The sequence below is a fragment of the Castor canadensis genome, chromosome 10 (assembly GCF_047511655.1).
Source record: "Castor canadensis chromosome 10, mCasCan1.hap1v2, whole genome shotgun sequence".
NCBI lineage: Eukaryota > Metazoa > Chordata > Mammalia > Rodentia > Castoridae > Castor > Castor canadensis.
Window position 1 is genome coordinate 69,887,625 of NC_133395.1, and position 23,575 is coordinate 69,911,199.

Below are 23,575 nucleotides of genomic sequence, written 5' to 3' on the forward strand. Positions count from 1 at the left end.
GCAGCAGAGGGCAGAGGAGCAAAGTCCTTGATATGTCAAATCTGAGGGGAAATAGCAAAGCCTATTCTGCGAATGCATCAAGTGTGGTCTATCAGAAATCAAAGCGTTATTTCTCCATTTACTCACCCTCTTTCCAGCCTGATCCTTTCTCTTGAGCCCTGGCATCCAGGCTCAAAGGCTCTGATTTCTCCCTAATCTTTTGCTTTCTTTGCATTTCGAGTGAACCCAGGGGCCAGATTCATGAAGTCTATCTCTCATTGTCTTCCATACCTGCTCCTTTTCATAGCTCCTCCTGCAATCCCCATGGTTCGACTCTTACATCTTACAGAGAAGAGTACAGTGTGGTGATGGGAGTGCTGGTGCTGCAGGCGGATTCTTGGGTTCCTATCCCCAGCTCATTACTTGTTACTATGGACTAGATCTTAGTAAATACAATTCTCCAAGCTTCGGTTTTCTCATCTTTTAAATAGTCATGATCGTAGGCGCTGCCTCATTTTTTATGGTCTGTGCTGACATCTACCTCTAAAATTTTCATTAGTCTTCCCTTTACCTTGCCTTGTTTTCTTTATAACATTTATGACCACTTGATATTCTGCCAAGTATTTGTTTGTTTAGTTTTTTGTCTGTATTCCAACTAGAATGAGATTTCAGTGGAGACAGGAATCTGTCCTGTCATTTTCTTCAGTGATGTATCCCATTATTACTAAAAATTACTTGTATCCCAAATTCCTGAAGAACTCTTGAAATATAGTAAGTGCTCAATAATTACATGTTGGATATTCCTCAGGTAATCAATGAATGGGCAATGTATAGTCATTCTGTTCTGCCTCTTGTTTGAATGTGCATAGCTTCCCCTTCATTAAAGTGCGAACTCATTGAAGGCAGAGCCTCTTTCCTATTCTAGTAATTGTTTAGTGCCTCACACTGTTCCTTTTGTGTAGTGGGCACACAATTAAAAATATGTTGAATTTAACTGTAAGTGAAGAGACCAGGTAGCTTGAAATATAGCATTCATTTTGATACGCTTTTATTTAACTATGCATTCTGGGTAATTGGAGCACATTCTCCAACAGAATTTGAGGGAAATATCTGATGCCCACTGCTAGAGGCTAAGGGAAAACAGATTTCAGTTAAAGATAGGGAAAACAAATGGATCTTTGTAAGAGTAGTGAGTACCTGAAAGATAGTAAGCTTCCTATCCCTAAAGAAGCTCGGTCATGGAACTCAGGTGGAGTGACTACTTAGCAGGAGGCTGGCAGCAGATTCCAGTACAGAATGGGTGGGGAGTGTGTGTGGTGTATTTAGAGGTTCATAAAAGTTCCTTCAAGAACATAGGGTCTATGACTTCTATGTGCTTATACCTTCATTTACCCACCCATTAGTAATGACATGGAATAGCATTTTCTGAGCCTACAGATAATTTCCTTTCTGTTCTTTAGGACTGGATTTGGATTCTTTTCCCATTTAAATCCCTCAACAGTATGAATATATCTTTCTTACTTCTCATCTTTTATTTTAGTATAGTTATCCCTCAGTATCCAGGACTATTAGTGGCTACCAAAAATCTGCAAATGCTCAAGTTGCTTATTTAAAATGGTATAGTATTTGCATATAACCTATGCACTTCTCTTGTATATTTTAAATCACTTAATACTTAATACAATGCAAATAGTTCTTATACTGTTTTGTTTAGGAAACAATGACAAGAAAAAAGTGCATGCATAAGTTCAGTCCATACAATTTCCCCTCCCCCAATGTTTTCAATCCATGGTTGGTTGAACCCACAGATGTGGAACCCATGGTCATGGAGAGCTGACTGTTTTTGTTTAAATATCTGTCATTCTAGGAGACTGTGCATCCTTTAAGACCAACAACCATGTCTGATTCAACTTCTTATTCCAAGTGCCTGGCCTAGAGTCCTAGTTGGAATTCATTGAATTTTCAAAGCCTGGATGGATAATCAATTTGGTGTTGGCCTTTTCTTTATTATGGGTACCCAGATTTTGAGGCTCTTCTGTTCTCTGAACTTGCTAAGTGGCCTATAAATATTTCCTTTCTTTCCCAAATGTTTTATTTCTTACTTTGTTCCTTCTAAAATTCATCCTTGACTCTCTGTAGGATGACGACGTTGTCATTGCCAGGAGCAATGCCTTTCTTGTCATCTAGTACAGATCAAGCAAGGAATTTCCCACAGAAGGGAAGCACCTTAAAAGGCTGTTATGATTTGAGCCATGTAGGTTTGTTGCTAAGTATAAAGTTCAGTGATGGGATATAAGTAAATATGTGTGTTTCTCAGGGGAAAAAAAAAGAGTTCTGAATGGTGGGAGTATTTTAAAAATTAAGTGGCAGTTATTACTTTCTCTCTCTTATGTGACAGGAATGAGAGGTGGGGTTGGATTCCAAATAACCTAGGAGGCTCAGAGTTCCAGATAATGGCAACCTTTAATCCTAAGGAGGTAATTTAACTTTCATTAAAGGACTTTTCCCTTCTACATGTCTTTGCACCTCCTTCTGAAACAATTCATTCTTTCCTAAGGTTCTTTTATTATTGTTATTATTAGTCAGTAAACGTAGCTCTCTAGATGGTTATCACTATAATGAGGAAAGTATTGAAATTCAGAAAGCTGCTACTGGGAAAAAAGGGGGCATTGTACTTTTAGTCCAAAGAAAAGGTGAGGCTGAACAGCATCTTAGGGTTTATTCTCTACATGACTTTGATTTTCCATTACTGTAAAGCAAGCTGCCATTCTTCTAATGAAATCTAGGTAATTTCAGAAGAAAAGCCAGTGCCATATGTTGGATGAGACTTAGTGGATGAATTAACACCATGAAAAAAACAGTGAGTTTTTATAAAATTGCCATAATTGTTAACAAAGGGGAGAGTGCGCAGGAAATTGAGGAGAGGGATTAAAAGACTTCACAGAGTTTTATGATCTAAAGTGGTAAGAATCAAATGAGACAAATACAGATACGTATTATTAAAGGAAAAAACTGACTTGCACATAAAGGGAAACCATCCTTGGCTACCTGAAGATGTGAATATGGTTGAGCAGAGAGCTGATTATTATGGAATGATTGGTGAGGTGTGGCAGTTGAGGAACTGGTGCTTTCATTCTGATATGCTCCAGGGACCTTGATGACAAGATAGGCAAAAACTGAATCCTTACAGATTATGCAAATAAGCTGGAAAGAGTAGTGTCTAAGGAGAGGATTTAGAATGTTTCGATTATAAATGCTTTTAAATTAGCTGTCTTTTAAAATTATTTAAATGTCTACTTATTTTGTAATAAATAATATGAAAGGAAGTAAATTATATATTCCTATCAAATACTTTTCCTGTTTCAGGTGACATTGTTTTGCCTCTAGTATCACCTGTCCTTGACTAAGTTATCATCATCACTCTGGATGATGAGGGAAAAGTCACAGGACTCACAAGCCAAGTTTAACTTCTCTTGTTTTTTACATGACCTACTGACACTTGTCACTCTCATTGACTCTGATCTGATCCAGAGAATGGAGGGTCTGCCCTTGAGTCCCTATAATCATAGGGGCCTAACACAGTTCCTGACAGAAGACACTCAATAAATATAGAAATAAACTGAATTCAGGTTAATCACAAGGGACACTGATGGAGATAGTATGCACCAGTGCAAATCCCATAATTCAAAGGAAAAGTCAAACATCATGCATAATGTAGGAAGAGATTAGCTTAATCCTTGGCTATAAAGGGAAAGCACATTTAAAAAACAAATGCAATAATGGGGCCTAATCCTCCCATGTCAAGACTGCCTGAATGGATAGATTTTGAGGCAGGATATGATTATTGGCATTGGGATTCTTAAAGTTGCCAACCAAATTATGATTTTGTCACCTTCTGGAGTTGGTTGGCATTCAATGAGTTCGAAGCAAGGTTAAAATTAAAATCAATTCTTCCTAATTCTAAGTGTTGAATTTAATTTCTGCTGCATCATGATCATTCCCCAAGTCCACCAAGAAATTAATACCTGTCAGTGAACATCAGATTAGTGTGCTGTTCAGTGATGTTCATGCTTATGTTTGCTTTTCTCAGGTAGCTTTTTAGTTTATCAAGATAGTTCAGGTTGACTCACACATTCTAATTTTTTCTACTCCCTAGAGCTAATTATTTAACAGATATTGTAAGGAAACTATTTACCAATCAAAAGAATCTAATGATGATAGATGATACATTTTAATTCACTTATAAAATATAAGTTCAACTGTGCTTTAAAAAGAGAAGGAACCAACTTTTAAGCTGGCAAGTACCAGCTTGCTTGAACTGATAGTTAAAATTTCAAGAATTTTCCCAGTCAGTTGTTAAATTGGCTATGAATTTCATGAAGGGAGTATTTATACCACAGAACTCTACAGTATATACATCAAGGCTTCTCCCCACCAAAAAGCCAGTCATTAACTATTTATCACCATTCTACTCGTAGTCTTGTGTTTTATTTTTCATCATGACAACTCTACTATTATTGCTACTTTGGTACCATTCCATGTCCAGTTTCTTAAGTGTCAGAACTTAAATACAATTTAAAAAATACTTTTAAGAAATCAAAAATATGATTTCAAAAATTATAAAATTGAATAAAGTAGTAATTTTTGGCCATTTTAAACTTAAGAAATGATTGTTCAGAGTTAAAATCTGTTTTGCAAAAGATTATATAAAAGCATAACAGATAATTTAAAAGTTTTATTTAAAATTTTAAAAATAGTAATTGAGAGTGTTCTGTTAAGACACATGGGGCAGCCTGGGAATTGTGTTAGAACACTTGGAGCTTTAGAAAGTAGAATGGACAAAGAATTGCAAAATTCATTTTAGAAAATAACACTTTAATGGGAGAGATCTCTGCAAACTACCAGATTCTCACGGTACATAAATGTCTCCTTGCTTCCAGATATGTCTCCTCTTTCGGGTCATTAGAGTTTGGGGATAGATTGTCCAATTCTTAGAAGATAATCAGAATATGCTTATGTTTCTTAAGTGGTTGAGCTTGCCTGAAACAAGGTTGAGCACTAAACAATCTAAAATAATGCTCAGGCTTGTCAACCTGGCATCTTATAATCAGCCCAGAGAACAAAGACTTCCTTTCTCTGCAGAGCTTCGTTTCAGTTTCTTTGGAAAGTGGTATGGTGAAGGATAAGATGGAAAGTGTATGTAAGTTGCAAGATAGAGTTTAAAGGAACATGGAAGCAATGGAATGGAGTAAGATGAAGAGGTAGGGTAAATAACTGTAAGGAGGAAATCATACATGAAAGCACTCCCAGCTTCCCTCCACTTCCTACTCAGCAACTCTACTAATAGATGACAAAGACAGGGCTATTTGCAGAGCAGGAGAAAGAATCTGAGTCCAGAGGACCTTGAAGTGATTGCTCACAGGTTCTGAGATCTGTGAGCTCATGGTAATACAGTTGTAACTTGAATGCTGTGTGGGATCTTGGCTATCTCAGACAAGGAAAGAGAGACCTTGGCTTTCCCAAGAGTACAGTGCTCATTACTAGTAAAGCTGAAACCAAAGCCTTCCATTTCCCAACTTAGTGCCATTTCTAGTGTCTTGTACTTGGATATCACTGAATTGAATGTACAACCTCATTTGGCTTAAGGCAGTAAATACCCTGGAAATTATTATTGAGTTGAGTGAAACAGTCTGCTAAATGTCTTATATGGGTTCAGAACTTTATCACTGTGAGGAAAACACAAGACTGAGAATATACAATCTTCATCAACAGGGGAATATACAATATTTTGTCAACAGGAGAATATCAACAGATAAGAAAGCTGTTATGTAATTTTATATCATAAACATGCTAAAGGAAATATAAACAGAGTTACTCTAGATTGTCTCAAGTACCTACTAAGATATATAATAGTTACTGGTTCCCTAAGCAATATAAAAAGAATATTTAATTAGTGTTTATTTTTAGTTGTTTTTTTTTCTTGGGTCAAAATTTTAATTACTTTCAAGAACTTTATCAGAAATGCTTCACACTGGTTCATATCTTCCAGTCTTAGCCCATATCCTGTGCTGTATATAGCAATAGGCTCTAGCTTGGCTTCCACAGTCTATTTTTAACTGACAAGATCAAAATTTATATAAATTTGCCACGTACACCACGATGTTTTTATATGTATAGAATATAATATATGCGAGCCATTATGGAAGGGTTCAGTCAAACTAATTAAGATGTGCATTACCTCAAATGCTTACCATTTTTGAAGGTCAGAACACTTAAAATCTAATGTCTTAGCAATTTTCAAGTATACAATACATTGTTGTTAACTATAGTCGCCATTATCTACAGTAGATCTCTTGAACTTCTCTCTCCTAACTGAAATTCTGCACCCCTTGACCAATATCATCCCAATCCTTCTTCACCACTCCCCATCCCCAACCTCAGGTTACTACAGTTCTACTCTATGCTTCTTTGAATTTGGCTTTTTCAGATTCCATATGTAAGTGAAATAAAATGGGTTTCACTTTTCCTTTCTGCCTTATTTCACTTAGTATTATGTCCTACAGGTTCTCCCATGGAATTGCAAATGACAGAATTTCTTTACTTTTAAAGAATGAAAAGTGTTCCATTCTGTATGTATGTATCACATTTTCTTCACTTTATGCATTTATCCATTTATGGACACTTGGGTTGATTCCATTTTCTGACTATTGTAAATAATGTAGCAATGGATCTGGGAGTTCTGTTGTCTCCTCTTTGACACACTGTGCTGTATCATTGTAGTTTAGATTGGCATTTTTCCTGGTGATTGGTGACAATGAGCATTTTTTTTCATATACCTGTTGGCCATTTGTATGTCTTTTTTAGAGAAACATCTAATAAGGTCATTTGCCCATTTTTGGTCAGGCTATTCATTTTCTTATTACTAATTTGTTACCACATGGTGTGGAGGTGTGGAGTGGAGCTACTCATGCAGAAGTGTCAGTGGTTCTGGCCACTCCTCCACAGGTGGCTCTGGTTTTCTTCATGTTCTGACAACTGAATTACATGCATGTACACTTGTTTCTTACTTTACCACCTCTGCCATTCTTTTGTTGAAACAGTTATAGATTTGGAGTTTCAAATCTCATTTTCATTATTTTAGTCTGGTCTCCTTAGTCCCAACCCTTTTACTTGAAGTTAGTTATTTCATTTGTGTAAAGTCAGGAGTTACTAAAATTAGGAAATGAAAAGTCATTAACTTTAAAGGAATGGGGTCAACCCATACTCCACTGAGGACACTGTGTCTTGGATTTATCTGCTAAGAGGTTCCATGTAGATGCTTTGTAAAATGCCCCACTTAACTTTCTCTACCTTCATTTATTCTTCCTGTGCTCTGTACTGTTACAGAGATCAGATTTCAGAGCCCAGGATTAATGAAACTTTAAACTACTGTCTTACTTTTTTGGCTTCCTTTAAAAAGTGTGGTTAATGGATCTGGGCAATGTCACAAAGTCATAAAAGTATTTTAAAGAACATGCTAGTTTTAGCATCATCTATTAAACCATAATCATAATAATTGTCACTGTTTGGGCACTCTGACTATATATGTTATAATTTGCTCAGATTACTGTTGGATGATTAAAGAATCATGAAGCATAGGTAAAATTACTTCAGCCACTTGCATTCTAACACTCAAGTTAGTCTCATGTCCTTACCTAAATATCAGTCCACAAAAAAGTATATGTTTGATACTACAAACTTATTAAGCAAGGAGAAAACTCTTGGTAGAGAAGGAAATAAACATTTATGCCAACCAGTTCCCATAACTTCCATTATTAAACCAACAGAGTATTTTTATGTACTTGGGAGTATCTTATTTTTTAATGATAAAGTTAGAAGTTGTATAAAGTGGCCACATTGCAAAATGAAATCCAGTCATCTCTTCTAGAATTGGGTCATATACTAACCTAAACTGTGCTCAGGAAGTTGAAGTGTCATTTTTACCTCTGCCTACCATTACTGTGCTCCCTTAGTGAGCACTGAATTTGACTCTTAGCAATGGGTAGTTGATAACATTTTTAAAGCTTAAATATAAAAAAGTCAAGGTTTGATTGAGATACATACTTTATTGTACTCTGCTTAACTTTTATTTTGCCCATTAATTGCCTTAATTTTTTTTCTTTAATTTTTTTCTAACACATACATATGTGCTGAAGTATGAAGGTGAAAAGGTACTGATACTGATAATTTACTTTGAAATATATCAGAAAAGAAGATGGATTTCAAAATGAAATAACAATGGGCAGATAGAGAGTGTATTAGTTAGCTTTCCACATTTATAAAAAATAAAATACCTGAGACAATCAACTTAAAAAGAGGCAAGGTTTATTTTGACTCACAGTTTTGGAAGTTTTAGTCCATGGCCAGTTGTTCACCTTATGGCCAGAAGCAAAATGGGGTCAGGGTCCTAATATCCTCTTCAAGGGCACCATCCCAGTGACCTAAGTCCTCCCCTCCCAGACTAGAACCCTCCTCCTAAAGGTTCCACCACCTTCTAGTAGCACCATAGGCTAGGGACCAAGCCTTTAACATATAGGTCACTGGGGGACATTAAAGATCCAAACTATAGCAAATAGATATCTCATGACACTAGGATAGTAAAACGTTTGAGTTTGAAGTCTGTAGAGATGTTCACTATAAAAATCCTTTCAACTTTACTTGTATGATTAAAAATTTCTACAATACAATTTTAAAAATAAATCATGAATCCCCTACTCAGATTGAAAAATATATTACTTTGAAGTCAATTTGATTTTGTTGTAATGCATTTATTTCTAGCATAAAAATTAATGTAATTAGAAAAAAATAGTATTTGAGAATTTACTACAAAGCAGAGAATTTGCCTGTTCCACCTTTCTATGCAGTTCTGTTCCCCAGACTTTCATTTTTAAGCTATTTTTAAAATGTTCTTTTAGAACATGCTTATTTTTCTATTTCTTGATTAATCAAGTTTAGATATCATTTTTGCTGCTGAGTAATTATGGATTTGACTCCCTTATATTTTTCTTAATTTTTCCCCCTTTGCCCTTAATTTCTTTCTTATACTTATATTTTAAAATGTGGTTTTAAAATGTGAATGAGGTTGAATATCCTTCTTCTAAAAGTCTAAAATTTTAAATGCTGCAAAATCCAAAACATTTTGAACACCAACAGGAAGCCACAAGTGGAAAATTTCACACTTGACCTCATGTGAAAGTCATGGTCAAAACTCAGGTGCACTAAAATATTGTGTAAAATTACTTTCAGGCTATGTGTGTAAGTTAGATATGAAACATAAATGAATCTCATGTTTAGACTTGGTTCCCATTTCTGAGATATCACATTATGTATATGCAAATACTTCAAAACAAATTTCCCATTTCTGAAACAAACATTTTGGATCAGGGATAGGAAGGGATCAGATTCTCAACCTGTATTAATTGTTTCATGATTCTCCTATTCATTGGTTTGGATTGAGCTGTTGGCCTTCTGCACCACCCTGATCACAAGACTTCCTTCCCTTCATCACATTCATGAGAGAGGGTTTCCCTCTGACCTTTCTTAGTTCATAGTTTTCTTGGGGACCTACCTCGACTTTTTTGGAATAACTTATTTAATGATTTCCTAATCGAATATAAATAAGATAAAACTTGGGGGAACTTGTACATCTGTAAAAGTTTTTCCCCTACCCTCACTTATCACATTTATACAATGTGAGTTCATTTATTAGAAGTTTGAAGGTCTGATAGCTCCCAGTGTTGTTGTAAAATCTATGCCATTCTCTGTCACATTTCAATGACCTATTTTCTTTCTGTTTCTCTCTGGAATCTTTCAGGACCTACTCATTCTCTTTAGTTTGTTAAATAATGTTTTTGTGGAAAATCTAGATGTGGATCATTTATCATCAGTGTACTAGGTACTCTGTAGGGTCTTTTCTTGGGGGAGGTGGGAGATTGAACTCAGGCGATAACTCTACCACTTGAACCCACAACCTTTTTTGCTTTTAGCTGTTTTTCAGATAGGGTCTTGCACTTTTGTTGACTGGGCTGGCCTCAGACCATGATCTTCCTACCTATGCCTCCTGTGTAGCTGGAATTAAAAACATATGCCACCACAACCAGCTTGTTTGTCGACATGAATCTCTCTAACTTTTTACCTGGGCTAGCTTTGAACTGCAGTCTCCCTGATCTCCGCCTCCCAAGTAGCTGGGATTATAGGCATAAGCCACCAGACCTGGTCCTCATTAGGTTCTTCAAATCTTACAACAATATTCCTTCTGTTATGCTTATTTTCAGTGTATTATTTCTTTGATATTTTTCCCCTTTGTTTTCTCTCTTTTGAAATGTCTATAAATCAGATGTTGATCTTACATTTTTTCTTATGTTCCTTTAAATTTTTTTCTTACTTCCCAGGAGATTAACTTGAATTTACCTTCCAAAAAGATTCAATTTTTCTTTTTTTTTTTTTCAATTTCTGAGAGATCTAAGAGTTCTTTCTTTATTTTTTTGGTGTTTGCTTTTCAAAAGGCCTTAGTCTTTCCCATGGAGGTAATATCTTCTTTTAACTCTGAGGAAGTCATTTTGTGTGGTTAGTTAAACATTCCCAAATTTACTTTTTTATTTCCCCATTATAGGTATGTGGCTGTATCTTTATTTTCCAACACTTTGTAAATATGAGTTCAAGAATTTTTTAAAAAAATTAATAGCTCTTTTATTTTAACCATCAACTGAGATATAAAGCAAATTTGACTCCCTGAATATCAAGTGTGGTGACATTACTCATCTGATTTTTAAGTGGGCCACAATCTAATATGTGTTAACAAATGTCTTTTGTCATGGAAGAAAGTGAATCACTAATTTCAATAATTGGTTATTAGACCACTAATTCAGTAATTGGGATTTAATAATTGGGTATTAAATCCATTTGAATGTTTTCCCATCAGAACTCATTTAGAAAAAATTTCACAAAAATAGAATATAATAGATTTTTTTTTTGATTTCTTGCTTTGACTTCCTTGAAATTAATGTCTTTGAGTTTCCATTATGATCCCCTTAGTATGGAGACTGTGTGAGTCACAGCATACATCAGTGGCCTCATTGGATGCCTACAGGAGGTCTCTTCATGAGAGGATTCATTGAAAGCCTCTGGCTTGGCAAGTTGACTGTAACATTTAGTTGTGCTTTACAATCTTGTGACTGTGGCCTTTGGAAGCCTTGGTCACATGTCGTTTTTGAATATTGTCTTTCACTGGTGCTTGAAGAAATTTGGGGAACACCTTAATTGGCAGCATTTATCAGAAGTCAGGATATACCTAGAAGAACCATTGCCTTGCACTTTGAAGGGGGCGAGAATACTCACTGAGGCTGGGTAATTGTCACTCTCTAAAGGTAGGTGGCAGTTACAAATCTGGCCACCACCTTCTTTAAATCAGGTTGCAATGAAGAAAGGAAACATGAATCTGATTTTATCCCTATTGCATTTTGTGAGAAACGAGTAGACAAATATAATTTAATAATGATGTTTGAGAAATTTAGGATATGCTTTGAAAGGGTTTGTGACAGTCACAAAATAATTATCCTCAATTAGCATGCAAAACTGGACAAGATGCTAAATGATCGTACATGTGACCCAACTCTTTTTGGTTTGTCACTATCCTTTTACGGAGTGAAGACCTGAGTCACTGAAGCAAAGCTCTGTCTTTACATTTTGTTCACAGCCCTTATCTGTCCAGTCCCCAGTTTGAATTGTTACAGTAAAGGAGGAAGCAGAGTAGCCAAGGCAGTGTTCCTTTGCCTTTATTTTAAAATGTGGGGAAAGAGATGAGGAGAAAATAATTTAAATCCTTACAGGTGGAGTCATCTCTGAGAGAGTTAGTTTATATTCTTGTGTTCTTTCAAGCACATAATTATTTATTGAAAGGTAACAGTTTTCTTATCAGAAACTAAAATATGAAATATTTCAATTTATATTTACATGAAATTTCATTGTAGTGAGTGGATTTAGTTATATGTGGGTGGCTATGTTATAATCATCCCGAATAAACTCTCTGGCCATAGTGTTTAAGCACAGTGTGTAAAGTAATTGGCAACCTAGAATAAAATGAAATTCTATTTTAAATATTCTGGTGTCCAGGACAAAGTGAAGAAGATTAATGCATCTAGCTTCCTGTGGTTTTTAAAGTACAATGGGTGTGACAAAACAATCTACCTGTATTACAAATGTATGAAACAAACTCATTGAAAGGCAGGACGGGCTTAAAGGTGCCGAACAAAGTTAGTAAGATGAAGGTGAAAGAAGTGAATAAGTATTTTCCTGTAATTGATAAAGTCATTTCTCATTGGAATATGAATTAACTATTCTGATGATACTGTACATGTATAATGGAATTGAATAATTAAATGGGTGCCAGATGGTAGAAGTCAGGTTTCTCACTGTTGAAGTGAAATTTTATAGATAAGCAAGCAAGAGACCCAAATGGTTTAAATTAGAATTGGAGAGGTCAGTATGGACTCAGGTTTAGTTTAGAAGACACACAGATGGTTACATATAGAAATATTTATAGATATGTATACATACATGGGTTAGTGTACACACATATATTTCCTTGCTCTTTCAGTTGAGAAATACTGGAAGCAGTGAAAATCTAGTAACAATGAACATACCTGGTACCCAGATATTGTTTTTTTTTAATTTTTAAAGTTTTATTAGCACATAATAGCAGTATGGGGGACTACATTTTGGTATTTACACAAGTGCTTACAATATCATATACTGGTTTTTAATGCCATTCATGAATAAAAGGGGACCAGGAACCAGAGGTTCTTTGAGAACTGGTTAATTCTTGAAATGGGACAGGAAATGTACAGGATGAGCATCTTTTAATCCAGAAAGTAAGCAGGTGCTTAAAAAACAAAGCAAAATAAACAAGTAAACCCACAGTGGAGGAGATCTATCATAGGGACACAGGAATCATCTGAAAAAATTTCCAATGACTAAGTTGGAGCAATTTGAACAATATTAAGTAATCTTGGATTATAACCCAAAGTATGAAATAAATATCCATAATTGATTTAACAAATAAATATATGGGGGAGTAGAGACAACTCTCCAAAGCAGAAGAATTCTGAGTAATTTATATATACATTCTGTCCTTGGCAAGGTGTAATGTAACTCGCATTCCTTAAGTGTGTGCTGCACATAGTGAGTTTGTTTCAAAGAGCACAGAATGGAAGGGAAAATAGATTATTTACAGTTGGAAAAATGGAACACTACTCAGCCAGGTGATCAATGTCAACATCAACAGTGGTAAGTCATGTTGGTAGTATATACTTTTGACAGTATGTACTTAACATAATAAGAATGCCACTTATTCTAGTCTTCCTCCCCAAAACTTATAACCCCAGTCTAATCACTAGAAAAATGTCCAGTGGAGGGACATTTTACAAATATCTGAGCAGTACTCCTTAAAACTGTCATCAAAAACAAGAAAAGTCTGAAAAACCATCTTAGCTAAAAGCAGCATAATGGGCCGGCGGAGTGGCTCAAACAGAGCGCTGCCTAGCAAGCGTGAGGCCCTGGGTTCAAACCCCAGTGCCACTAAAAAAAAAAGTAATTATAATAAAAGGAGACTAACAAGGCAAATAAATGTAATATAGTATCATGGAGGAGATTGTGTTATAGAAAATAGTATTTACTTCTCATGGTCTTTAGTTAACAGTAATGTATTAATACTGATTCATCAGTGCCCAGGCCAATGTCAAGAAGCTATTCCCCTGTGTTCTCTTTTGGTATGTTTACAGTTTCCAGTTTTATGTTTAAAACTTTAATCTATTTTGAGTTGATAGGGCTCCAAAGCTTTTGCACAGTGGAGGAAACAACAGAGTGCAGCGACGACCTATGGAATGGGAGAAAATATTTGCAAACTATACATCTGATAAGGAGTTAATTTGCAAAAGATATAAAGAACTCAGTTCAATAAAAAGAAAACAAATAATCTGATTAAGAAATGGACAAAGGCTAGGTACCAGTGACTCATGCCTGTAATCCTTGCTACTTGGGAGACTGAGATTGGGAGGATCATGGTTCAAGATCAGACCAAGCAAATAGCTTATGAGACCCCATCTCAACCAATAGATGGGCACAGTGCATGTGCCTGTCATCCTAAACTATGTGGAGGTTGAGACTGTGAGGATTGCAGTTGTAGGCCAGCAAAAAATTTCACGAGAAAAGAACTGTGTGTAGTGTGTGGTAGAATGCACCTGTCATCCCAAGAATGGTAAGAAGTGTAAAACAGGATGGTAGTCCAGGCCAGCCTGGGCAAAAAGCAAGACTCTATGCAGAGCAAAAAGGACTGAAGGTTTGGCTCAAGTGGTAGAACACCTGCCTAGCAAATGCAAAGCCTTGAGTTCAAACCCCTAGACTGCCAAAAAAAAAAAATGGACAAAGGACCTGAATAGACATTTCTCTAACAAAGACATACAAATGGCCAACAAGCTCCAGAAAATATGCTCAATATCACTTATCAGAGAAATGGAAATTCAAACTGTAGTTAAGTATCACCTCAGCCCTACCAGAATGGCTGTTTTCAAATAAACAAGATAACAAGTGTTGGCCAGGATAGAAAAGAGAACCCTTGTACCTAGCTGATAAGAATTTAAATTAGTGCAGATATTATAGAAATAGCACAGAGGCTCCCCGCAAAATTAAAAGTAGAACCATATGATCCAGCAATCCCACTACTGGTATATATCCACAGGAAATAAAATCGAGTTTACTTAGTGTAGCTGTGCACCTAGGCAAGGCGCTCTTTCACTCCTTCAGAGTGCCTGGTTTGGCCTCTCCTCCTCCGCCAAACATGGACTTCAAGGAAATTCTCCTGATAGCTTCCAAAGGATGAGGTGTCAACAATGTACAGAAAAGGTGTAGTTTGGCAGTGGGGCCTCCCAAGAAAGACCCAAAAGTTAAAGGCACAAGCTTTCCTTAGAAGGAAAGAAGAAGAGGTTAGGTGAAAATCTTTAGAGAAGGAAAGGAGAGAGGAAGAACTAGTGAAGAAGCAAATTGAGCTCAAACATGACAAAAAAGCAAGAGCTGTGGCCAAAAGGACTAAGGATAATTTCCATGGTTACAGTGGGATTCCTACTGAGGAAAAGCCAAAGAAGAGGCAGGCAGTGGAAAGGCATATTAGCCAGGGAATAGACCGAGACTATGAGGTGGAAGAAGAGAATGAATTCTTTGAACACAATTAAGCCGAGTGAGAGCAGGAGTATGAAGAAGAGCAAGAACCTCCCAAAGCTGAAAGCAAACCAGAGGTCCCCCTTAAAAGTGCCCCACCACCCATGAACTTCATGGATTTACTGAGGCTGGCTGAGAAAAAGCAGTCTGAACCAGTGGAGATCAAGGAGTAAAGAAATCAGAAGAGCAGCCTATGACTGCAGAAGAACTTAGGAAGTGTAAATTCTTTTAATGAAAGCATAGGAAAAAGAAACCAGAGACAGATGCAAAACTACTTCCAACTGTGTCCAAAAAGGTACCCTCTCAGAAAGAAAGTGTGGGCACAAAACTTAGCAAAGGTTCTGGGGTCAGGGATCCTTCTAAGGGAGTCCCCTTTCCTCATCCTGAGAAAAAATCCAAACCCAGGCCAGGCAATGAGAAACACTCAGCTTTGTTTTCATCCAAATTCATGCCAGGAGAGAAGACCAAGACTGGATCTGACACTAGCTTCCAATCCTTACTTTGGGAGGGTCATGACAGACTTGTTTTTAATGGAACTAGAAAGCCCCACTCCAGCACTTATTCACCAAGTGTCTCAAAGACTTTTGTTAGTGGGACTCAGAAATCTGTTACTGAGCACAAAGCCAAAAAATCTCTTTCTCACCCAAGCCATTCCAAGCCTGACTCAATGGTTACCCCACACAATAAGGCTAAGAGTCTAAGTGTCAGGCAGCCAGGCAACAAGTCAAACTCAGCCCTGGGCAGCCCAGCACAGGAACTACTTGCCCACATAATTCTGGCCCTGTGCCCAGGCACCAGAATAGCAGCTCCAGCTCAGGACCTGAGCTATCAGTCAGTGGGACTAAGAAGCTAGCCAGTGACACACATCCCTCTAGGCGGACAGTCTGTGGTATAAGTGGCCCTGGACGACCTGCAAGCAGCTCAAGCAGCCCTGGACAACCTATCAGTGGCTCAGGCAGTTCTGGGAGACCTGTGGGCATCTCTGGAGGCCCGGTGAGGCCTATAAGCAGTCCACATGACCTTTGACAACTAGTGAGTGGCTCAGGTCCCCCTGGGTGGTCAGTTGCTGGCCCTGGGCGATCCATAAGTTGTTCAGTTCCTGGAAGACCAGTTAGCAGCTTAAGGGCTTAACAAATAGTTAGTAGCCCAGGTCCCCCCCACCCCCGACAAAGCCCAAATGTACTGTTGTCTCAGAGACAATTTCTTCTAAGAATATTATTTGCCAGTCCAACAATGGACAGATGAATGGAATGAGGCCTCTTCTATCTGGCTACAGATCTGCCTACGGTCCTCAAAGTCTTCCCTTCCCTACTGGTTACAAAAGGCAGCAAAAAAAGAAGCAGAAGAAGAAAGAGGAGGAGGAAGAGGAAGAGGAGAAGAATATGACTCTGAAATGGATGATTTTATCGAAAATGAAGGGGAGCCTCAAGAAGAAATATCCAAACACATTCAGGAAATCTTTGGCTATGATCAAAAACAAAAATACAAAGATGAAAGTGATTATGCCTTATGTTACATGGAGAGTAGTTGGAAAGAACAGCAGAAGGAAGAAGCAAAGAATTTAAGACTAGGTATGCAAGAGGACCTGGAGGAAATGAGACGTGAAGAAATGATATGTCCAAAGGCCAAGAAGTTGAAGAGATGTTAGCTGCTGTTGTGATTTATTTTTGTTCTGGGAACACCGCTGCAAGGATTTTCCTGCCTTCAGACTGAATAAGCCCCCTGCCCCTTATCCTTTCAGATTTATACTTGGGTACTCAAGGAGAAGGAATGCATACCGTCATTTGCAGGCTGACATTTGAGCATAAAGTATTTTCAAATATTCCAGGGTAAAATCTGTAATGCAGATGATATAATGCCTGCTATGTGCTCTTAGGAAGTTAACTATTCATAGATACTAGCCTTGATCCTGATGAGCTATGCACTCTAATGTGGCCACTCACCAGGCAGCCATCTTTTTATTATTCCTTTGCTACTTTAAAGGGTTTAAGAATAACAAATTTTGACTCCTTACAATTCGTTGATGTGTGAGAAGGGCACTACCCAGATCCTAATCAAACTTACTGTCGTTATAAGGAACCTGGCCCTTCCGTGGATGTTGCCAGCAATAAAGTGACCTATCTTATGTCTAGATTGAGAACTAAAAATGTAGAGTAGGCTTTATAATTATCACATGGATATCATCCTTGTGGCTTTGAAGTACAAAATAGAATAAATTATATTGCATTCTGCATTATTTGTGTATTGGATGCTAAGTATTCTTATTTAGCTTAAGCAATTAATAAAAAATTTCCAAGTTAAAACACAAGTTATGCCAGTATAAAAATATTTTTTCCAAATTTTCCTTTCATATTTACTGTTTTGTTGACTATAGTGTAAAATAGTCAAGGTCACTGTGATGAGTTTATTTTAAAAAATTCATTTTTATGTTGAAGATATTGCCCATATTTTTCAAATTATGCACTGCAAAGAGATTTATTCTCCAGAGAGAAAAGGGTGTTTCCTGTACTGGTGTCTTACTGGGCTATGGAACTTTCATTTTTATCTTTCCTTAAGTCAGCCCTATAGACTTTATATCACTTAAGTCTCAAGTTCAGGTAGTTCTAGTCAGGCTGACCTAAGACAAGGCTTGAAGGAAGCCAAGTCTCAAAGGACAGTCAGCAACAAAAAATGAGTTATGATGCTAGAGAGCATTTGTTCTTGACTCTAAATGTGGAGGCTTGGAGGCAGTCAGAACTAACCTTGTAGGGCAATTCTACAATAAGTGTTGTGGCTATCTTAAGCCATTGGACAGTGAGGAATAATAATAGGAAGTAGGAGGGGTTGATCTACAAGGAATCCTTACTCTTCAACAGGTCCAGATATTTGGTATATTTTTATCCATGAAATTTATTCAAGTTTGGGTATTATACATTACCATTGTTAGCCTTCCATAATGGGACCACATGACCCAGTCTTTAAGATTAACTCATTTTTAATTGGATTTGCAAGTGCAAGGATTTAATTTAAAAGTTGAAAACCATGAAAGGTATCTTAATCACTAGGCATAGACTCCCTAACTCGTCACAAAGAAATCCTACTGACTTCCTCTCATCCATCTCAAATACCATCAATGAAATTGATTTAAGGGTAGTATAATGTTTCATTTAAGAAAATAGATTTAGAACATTATTTTCTTTGTTACCATGTATGTGCTTTCCTCCTTTCAAATGGTTTTCTTAGATATATTTTTGAGAATCATTAAATATTTTTTCAATATTCAGACTCTGAAGTCTATAATTTCAATCAAGTGCTTGTCATAGCCAAAAGATTTCTGGTGGCTTATAGTTTACTAGCTTTTAATGATATGGTACTGTTATTTGTACAGAAAGGAACCACTGTGCTAGATTCAAGTTCTAGAACATGGTAGGAAGGGTCAGGTTGTAATGTTTGTCACTTCTGAGTATGTGTCTTCTATAATAGATGCTAATTTACATCAATATTGTAAAGGCATACTTCTGTGAATTATTTTTTTTAAAAAGGAATGTTATCAGGCTTTCAAATTAATGCTGGCCTTGTTTCCAAATCCTGTCTTCCATTTTGTCCTTCTTTACTTCCTGACCACCCTTAAAAAAGTTCTCAAGCCTTTGAAGAAACTGGAATAGGCTGTCACTTTATCAAGGTTTACAAATGAAATGCTTGATAGTTAATGTATTCTCTGTTCTGATTTTCAAGATCTTCTTAATTCAGTATTTGAAGATGTGCCTTTTATTGGGTAATATTAATTCACAAATGTAGTAGTGTTATTCCACACTTGTAATGTTACATGATCATGAGTATGGCAGTCTCTAACACAAATTATGTATAAGGAGCATAGTTTTCATAAAACTCATGGCTCTGATTGCGCAGTCCCATTTGCTTCTGATGTTGCTATATCAAAGCAAAGGGCACTTTCTTTTAAGGCTACTTTCAGAACTTGTCTTTGTATTTTCTCTAAATTATAAATGCAGGTATGTCCATTTGAAGGCCAGGGTACCACATGTCACAGGCAGCCTTACATGTATGCCATGAGAATGTTCAAAGACTATTAACAACAACAACAAAAAGTCTATAGGAACTCAAAATTCCATTTTTAAATAATCCCCAAGATTTTCTCCAAGAAATGAATTGTTATTTTGCATTTTGTAACTTAAAAAACAGCTATTGGTACATTTCTGAGATATAACAGATGACCACAACATTTTTGGAAAGAGAATAAATATGTGAAGAGAGACTGGTTGTTTTATTTTTTGTGTAATGATTAGACTGTGAGTGGATGTGATGAAATAAATATTCAGTGTTTAGTTGTGATTAAGAGTGGAATATAGATTTCTTTGGAGTTATTAAATCTATCATGTCTTTTACATATTAACGAAAACCTTTTACATTACTTAGCTTGTTTTCTGGTGCTGTTGGCCTGCAAGAGAATATACTTTTACATATACAGGTGAATGTTTTGCAATTTATGTCTACAAAAAATTGTAAGCATTAAAATATTTTATTGATTAAAAAAAGGAAATTAAGTCAGTCAAATAGTTATTTACCCTCTATTCTGTATTCATTGTAGTATTATTCATAATAGCCAAGATGTGGAATCAACCTGTGTCCATCAATGGATGAATGGACTAAAAACGTGCTATATATTACATACATTAGAATATTATTTGGCCTTTAAAAAGAAATAAATTCTTATTTGTGACAATATGGATGAACCTTGAAGACACTGTGCTAAGTGAAATCAGTCAGGCACTGAAAGACAAAAAGTGCATGATCTCACATATATGTTATAATCTAAAAAAGTCAAACTCATAGACAGAGAGTAAAATGGTGATTGCCAGTCTGGAGGAGGAGGAGTGGATGCTGAGATGTTGATCAAAGGGAACACAGTTTCATTTAGATGGGATAAATAAATTCTGGGAGCCTAACATAACACATGGTAACAATAGTTAAAAATAATGTATATTTGAAAATTGCTGCAGGTGAAATGAGACGTATGTGAAGTACTAGGTGTGTTAGCTATCTTAATGTGATCATTTCACAACGCATGTATATATCAAGACATTGTGCTGTCCACTGTAAATGCATGTAATTGTTTGTTGGGAAAAAAGAACTAGAAAAAGAATATAATGTAATATGTAATATTAGTGTATGATATTGATAACAAGGGAAACAGGATGGATGTGTAGGAACAGTGTATGACCTTGTAGCTTTTCTGTAAATCTGAAATTATCCTAAAATGAATATATTTTTTAAATCAAACAAATTATGGATATACATATTTAGTTTATATTGAGAGTCTCTTATTTAAAGTCAGAAAGAAAGATAAAGAATATTAAGGAAGTCCCATCTAAAAAACTGTGCTCTAGAAGATGTGCAGTGTCATCACATGATAGATGAAGTATGAATATTGCCATTTTGCTGAAGGGGCCACAAGAGTCCGAGTTTTATAGACTTCACTTCTTTGCGTGAATTGAATTTTCTTGAGAGCTTATTTGGGTTATACACCTGTCTGCTAATAATAGGATCATCTCAGTTTTTAAATTTAAGGTCAATCATGTATGTATTATTAGATGCTGAGTTCAGGAACTTTTTGCAAGTAAATGATCCAGCAAAAATATTTATGCAGCAATGTATTTGTGTCTCTTGGTCACACCTTCAGGATCTCATGGTTAAATGAGGTCTGTGTTTAATGGAGTCAAAGATTTTCCTTTACCTCACAGCTCAGCCTTGGAAGATAGAAGGGCAGTATGTTTGTGTGTGTGATGTGTGTACATGCACACATGCTAACACCAGAAGCACAACATTTTACCAAGAAAACTGACAGAAATTTAAAGAATTTTTAAAAGTCAGTGTTTGCCTCCTTGGTTTTGCTTTAGTAGAAGCAGTGCTGGAAACAATCACTGGTGTTCACACGTTTTAAAGAGGGTGAATTTTATTCACCAAGTTGCTTTTTATACCCAGGGCCTGTGGTTGTCTTTTGGAAGAGTGAAACATTTCACCAGAATGTTTTCACCTCAGTGTAGCTCTGATGGCAGAAGAAAGCCCACCAGATTATGTCCTTTGATTTTCACAGATTTTGTTCTGAGGATCTGGCAATGGGTGTGGTTTCACACTTCAGAAATACATGGTGGCCAAGAGTTATTTTGGAATTTTCTTTTAAAGCTTCATCAGCTTTTGAGATACACTGTGTTGCTGAATTCATTCCTTAGTCATTCCTTACCTGACATGAGATGTTTAATCTTTTCTAAATAAGTTGCTTTTAAAGTCAAAAGCCACATTGTCAACAGCAAAAGCCTTAAACACCAGCCAAACATTTGAATGGTTTGACTAATGACTGCGAAGTCATGAAAAACACCCTTTCTACTCATAGAATATGGTTGTGAATCATAAAATGTTAGACATAAATTCTGCACAATTGAGATCACTGGCTTTGGAATTAGAAAAACCACTCAAGTCTCTTGTCTGCCTCCTGTTAGCTATGTGAACTTGGGCAAATGCCTCTTCCTTCCCTGCACCTCAGTTTTCTTACCTGCACAATGAAAAAGAAAAACATTGCCTTAATGCATAGACATGAACTGATTTTAATATTAAAGGAAGTGACTTGGTGCTGTGCTTTTCAGAGCAGGTAGTAAAAATTAAGTAAATGTGAGCTGTTTTTATTATCATGGTAGTATTTATGAAAACTCTGCCAGCACCTGTCTAAATAGAATGCTGCGAAATATCTTCTTCTAAAACACCAATTGTGCTTAGGAATACATACCAGAAAAGCCTCTGAAGTTATGTTTCATTAAAACAGAAAGAGGTATTGCCAAGAAATGCCAGTGCTTCTTTGCATCTGGACTTAAAATAAAGCACTGTCCCTTAGTATTGCATCTCTCCCTTCTCCTCCCTGAGCAGAGCTAGTTTCCACAGCTCTTGTCACTGAGGTTGTTCTCCAGGATGCTTTGCCATGCTCAGGGGAGGCTCTCATCCCGTTGGCCACTTAGCAAACATTTTGGAAGCACCAACTACCTCCTGGCCCAGAAATAAGCCTCAGAGGTAGGGAGGGACCCATGGCATGCCACCTACTTCCTTGGCTCTTGCTCCCATGTGGACAGGGCTCTGCCCAACTCCTCTTCCCTCCATATCCATTATTAGGGGTTTGTTTAGCAAGCAAGGTAACCCTGAGTTTTTCTGGATTCCTTATTGGTAAAATGAGAATATGACAAAAGATGATGGTGATGCTCTCTTGCCTGTCCATCATTCTCTAGAACTCAAATGTTTGGACTTTAGTAAAAATAAATGACATCTTCACTTATAAAGACTGAGGCTGTCTTTTCTTCATTAAATCTGCATTTTTCTACCACTCAGGTTACAGCACTCTTTACCCTGAAACTCTTAATGCATTTCTAGTACTTTTACTCTATAGTTCTGTTCTCCAGTTATTTCATTAGTATTTAGTAATAGAACACTAGAATTCTTTAAGAATGGAGATAATAGTCTTTACTCTCCAAGGAGCCTTAGAAAAGCTATATTAAAAGTTAACTTATTATCCTTTAAAATTATAATTCTATACTAGATAATGTTTAGCTTAGATGAAATTTGATGACTTCACATGTAAAGGAAATACAATTTTACATGTTATATATATATATATATATATATATATATATTTGATCTTATATGTGTCTCTGTGAATACAGAGACACATGCCCTTTGGACACAAAAGTACATAAAAATGTAAGGATTATTGTTATTGAAGTCTGAAGCAAATGATGTTCTAGTGTTATGTATAAAATTGAGATTCTGTCAAACCTGATCATCAAGAATCCCAAGAAACAGCATATCCTACTAATGGAAGCATTACCCATTTAGATAAAATTTATCTTTAAAATTATTAGCCTGTATCCAAGCAAAGAGATAATAAAAGTTCATGTCTTTGATAATTCTGCCTTAAATCCCATATTGGCCAATACTGATGACTGCTTTTCTAGGAATTGAAAAATTACGTAAAAAATAGTAGCATAAATAACCTGATTACCTTTGTAACAAAATAACATAAGCACGGAATGAATACTAAATAAGCAATTAGATTCAGCTTTTAAATTATTTGGACACCAACTACTATTTAATAGCAATATCAATGAAAAATTCTGTGAGAAAAAGAGCAGGATAATTAACAGAAACTAGTTATCAAATGTTTGTAGTTACATTGTGGATAATAAGACTTACATTTTTGTCCTAAGTTTCCATTATTCTGCCAAGACATACAGGAAAAGATCACTCAAAATGTGACTCCAAATACACTGCAAAATAGATGTTATAGAAAAGAAATGAGTGAGGAGGCTAG

The 23,575-nt window shown here is 36.3% G+C and overlaps 1 protein-coding gene and 1 pseudogene across 5 annotated transcripts in view; both read left to right on the forward strand.

Moving 5' to 3' along the window:
* The window catches only part of LOC141411477 (protein SPT2 homolog pseudogene), a 48,798-nt pseudogene extending 26,055 nt beyond the window's left edge, over positions 1–22,743 (forward strand).
* Dclk1 (doublecortin like kinase 1) overlaps positions 1–23,575 on the forward strand; it is a 341,030-nt gene that overhangs the window by 78,497 nt on the left and 238,958 nt on the right. The gene's annotated exons all lie outside the window — the stretch shown is intronic.